General features: G+C 35.6%; 1 non-coding gene across 1 annotated transcript; it reads left to right on the forward strand.

Annotated features, from left to right (window-relative positions):
* Positions 1 to 2,589: 2,589 nt before the first annotated feature.
* Positions 2,590 to 2,661, forward strand: TRNAD-GUC (transfer RNA aspartic acid (anticodon GUC)). The gene has a single exon. It is a non-coding gene; the product is annotated as a tRNA-Asp (tRNA).
* Positions 2,662 to 4,133: the final 1,472 nt, after the last annotated feature.

Raw genomic sequence — 4,133 nt, forward strand, 5'->3', positions numbered from 1 at the left:
ATTGCCCAACTAAATAAAATAATCAAATTCTTACAAAACACCAAAATTAAGAAACCAACGCTACATATAAGCCGACCAAATAAATTAACCATGTGTTAATAAATATTAACTTAATTTCAGAAACTAAAGAATTAGAAGGAGTCCATAATCGTACCCATCTTTAAGAAGGGGGACAAGACTAACTGTAGTAACTTTCGAGGAATATGACTTTTGTTGACGTCGTACAAAATTTTGTCCAATATTCTTTTGACAAGATTAACTCCATATGTAGATGAAATTATCGGGGATCATCAATGTGGTTTTAGGCGTAATAGATCAACTGTTGATCAGATATTTTGTATTCGACAGATAACTGAGAAAAAATGGGAGTATAAGGGTACAGTACATCAGTTATTCATAGATTTCAGAAAGGCATATGACTCGGTTAAGAGAGAAGTTTTATATGATATTCTTATTGAATTTGAAATTCCCAAGAAACTAGCTCGATTAATTAAAATGTGTCTCAGTGAAACGTACAGCAGAGTTCGTATACGTCAGTTTCTGTCAGATGCGTTTCCAATTCACTGCGGGCTAAAGCAAGGAGATGCACTATCACCTTTACTTTTTAACTTCGCTCTAGAGTTCTAGAGTATACCATTAGGAAAGTCCAGGACAACAGAGAGGGTTTGGAATTGAACGGGTTACATCAGCTGCTTGTCTATGCGGATGACGTGAATATGTTAGGAGAAAATCCACAAACGATTAGGGAAAACACGGGAATTTTACTGGAAGCAAGTAAAAAGATAGGTTTGGAAGTAAATCCCGAAAAGACAAAGTATATGATTATGTTTCGTGAAGAGAATATTGTACGAAATGGGAATATAAAAATTGGAAATTTATCTTTTGAAGAGGTGGAGAAGTTCAAATGTCTTGAAGCAACAGTAACAAATATAAATGACACTCGGGAGGAAATTAAACGCAGAATAAATATAGGAAATGCCTGTTATTATTCGGTTGAGAAGCTCTTATCATCCAGTCTGCTGTCAAAAAATCTGAAAGTTAGAATTTATAAAACAGTTATATTACCGGTTGTTCTTTATTGTTGTGAAACTTGGACTCACTTTGAGAGAGGAACATAGGTTAAGGATGTTTGAGATTAAGATGCTTAGGAAAATATTTGGGGGCTAAGAGGGATGAAGTTACAGGAGAATGGAGAAAGTTACACAACACAGAACTGCACGCATTGTATTCTTCACCCGACACAATTAGGAACATTAAATCCAGACGTTTGAGATGGGCAGGGCATGTAGAACGTATAGGCGAATCCAGAAATGCATATATAGTGTTAGTTGGAGACCGGAGGGTAAAAGACCTTTATGGAGGCCGATACGTAGATGGAAGGATAATATTAAAATGGATTTGAGGGAGGTGGGATATGATGATAGACACTGGATTAATCTTGCTCAGGATAGGGACCGATGGCGGGCTTATGTGAGGGCGGCAATGAACCTCCGGATTCCTTAAAAGCCAGTAAGTGAGTACAGAATTGTTGGCAACGTTGTACAAGCTAGAGACGACCTCCAGTGTGTTGCAACATCTGAATTCATTTCATGGACGTCCCGCAGAATACAGGCGAAACGAAAATTATCCTCGTCTGCTTTCTGTCCCATTAAAGCTAATACCGTCAAATTACTCTGAAATGTGAATTGCAGCTCCCTTCTTTGCATCGAAATATAATTTAGTCAATCTTCCATTATGTCTATTTCCCGGGGAAAACAAACATCCAGAGATAACGACATTGGAAAGAATTAAATTGAGTAGCTCGTGTAGCGTGATTGCGAACCTGCGGTGGTGCAGCACATGCAAATAAGACACTGGATCGGACGTAATGGAAAACAGCTGCCAGCTAACGGGCGCGTTTCTCGTCACACACCACAAGGATTCACGGCCTTCTGCATTATGCGTTGTGTTCAGAAAATTTTACGATTATTATTATTATCATTATTATTATTATTATTATTATTATTATATTATTATTATCATCATATTATTGTAATCATTATTATTATTATTATTATCATCATTATTATTATCATCATCATACAATTATTATCATCATCATATTATTATTGTAAACATTATTATTCAAATCAAGATTTCAGGTATAACTCCCTGTAAAGTTGATTTGAATAATTTCGAGGGAAAAATTGTTCCGGGGCAGGGTATCGAACCTGGGACCTTTGGTTTAACGTACCAACGCTCTACCACTCTATATGTATGGTCTGTGGATATAGAGGGAAAAATTGGATCGGTGTCGGTTAGAGTTCCCGGGTAGCTCAGTAGTAGAGCGTTGGTACGTTAAACCAAAGGTACCGGGTTCGACACCCGGCCCCGGAACAATTTTTCCCTCGAAATTATTCAAATCAACTTTACAGGGAGTTATACCTGAAATCTTGATTTGCATAATACACGTCACTGTTCGTTAACAGAAAACCACAATGTAAGTCACACGGAGTTAGTGTGCACTCGAAGTTGGTTGCTTGACGGTTGTCAGCCCACTTTGAGGTCTGTGGATATAGAGGGAAAAATTGGATCGGTGTCGGCTAGAGTTCCCGGGTAGCTCAGTGGTAGAGCGTTGGTACGTCAAACCAAAGGTCCCGGGTTCGATACCCGGCCCCGGAACAATTTTCCCTCGAAATTATTCAACATTATTATTATCATATTATTATTGTAATTATTATTATTATTATATTATTATTATTATTATTATTATTATTATTATTATTATTATTATTATTAAGAATGTAGCTCTTATCATCCAGTCTGCTGACCAAAAATCTGAAAGTTAGAATTTATAAAACAGTTATATTACCGGTTCTTCTGTATGGTTGTGAAACTTGGACTCTCACTCTGAGAGAGGAACAGAGGTTAAGGGTGTTTGAGAATAAGGTGCTTAGGAAAATATTTGGGGCTAAGCGGGATGAAGTTACAGGAGAATGGAGAAAGTTACACAACACAGAACTGCACGCATTGTATTCTTCACCTAACATAATTAGGAACTTAAAATCCAGACGTTTGAGATGGGCAGGGCATGTAGCACGTATGGGCGAATCCAGAAATGCATATAGAGTATTAGTTGGGAGACCGGAGGGAAAAATACCTTTAGGGAGGCTGAGACGTAGATGGGAGGATAATATTAAAATGGATTTGAGTGACCGATGGCGGGCTTATGTGAGGGCGGCAATGAACCTTCGGGTTCCTTAAAAGCCATTTGTATGTATGTATGTATGTATATTATTAAGAATGTTCGGTCTAATCAGATCTATAACTTATTCTTTTTCCACTCCTATGTGTTTATTAATTTTATACTATACGTTGGTTAGATCCAAGCTTGAATATGCATCTGTTGTATGGAACTCCATTACTTCCACTGACTCGGCTAAATTGGAGAATATTCAAAGAAAATTTATTTCCTTGTGTTCTTATAGATTTTTACCAAATTCCGATTATAACTATGAGACTAATTGCAAATATTTTAATTGCGGTAGTTTGTTCACCAGACGTCAGGATCTTGATTATTTATTTTTTTGTAAAGTCATTAAGGGTGATATTGATTGTGAATCTTTCATAAGCAATATCAGTCTTCATGTTCCTGCTAATGGTTTAAGATTCCATAAATTGTTTTATAATAAGAATCCTAAATCTCTCTCTCCGGTCTGCAGATGCATTAAATATGCTAATTTGCATGGATTCAACTTGGATCCATTTAATGTGTAGTATATCATTTGAGTTTTTATGTCATTTTTATTAATTTATGCCATTGTCAAGATATGTATTATACTATTCTTGCCAATTCATATTTTTACAATATTACTTATATTATTCCAGTCTTCATTTATTTGATTTCATTAATATATTTGAAATTCACTCTATTCAATTGCCATTCTTTTTAATTATCTCACTGAACTAATTTTAATAATTATTATTTGTGCTATTTATTTTGTTGCATTTGGTCAATTGATTAATGTAGACTATTATATTGATTGTATTTCATCTCATTGCCATTTCTATCATTCATTCTCATCATCATTTGTTGTTTTGTTTTGTTTAGTATCTTGTGCTAAGCTGTAATTGGCCTTGTGCTGTTGTTTCGC

This window comes from Periplaneta americana, chromosome 8 (genome assembly GCF_040183065.1).
Source record: "Periplaneta americana isolate PAMFEO1 chromosome 8, P.americana_PAMFEO1_priV1, whole genome shotgun sequence".
Taxonomy (NCBI): domain Eukaryota; kingdom Metazoa; phylum Arthropoda; class Insecta; order Blattodea; family Blattidae; genus Periplaneta; species Periplaneta americana.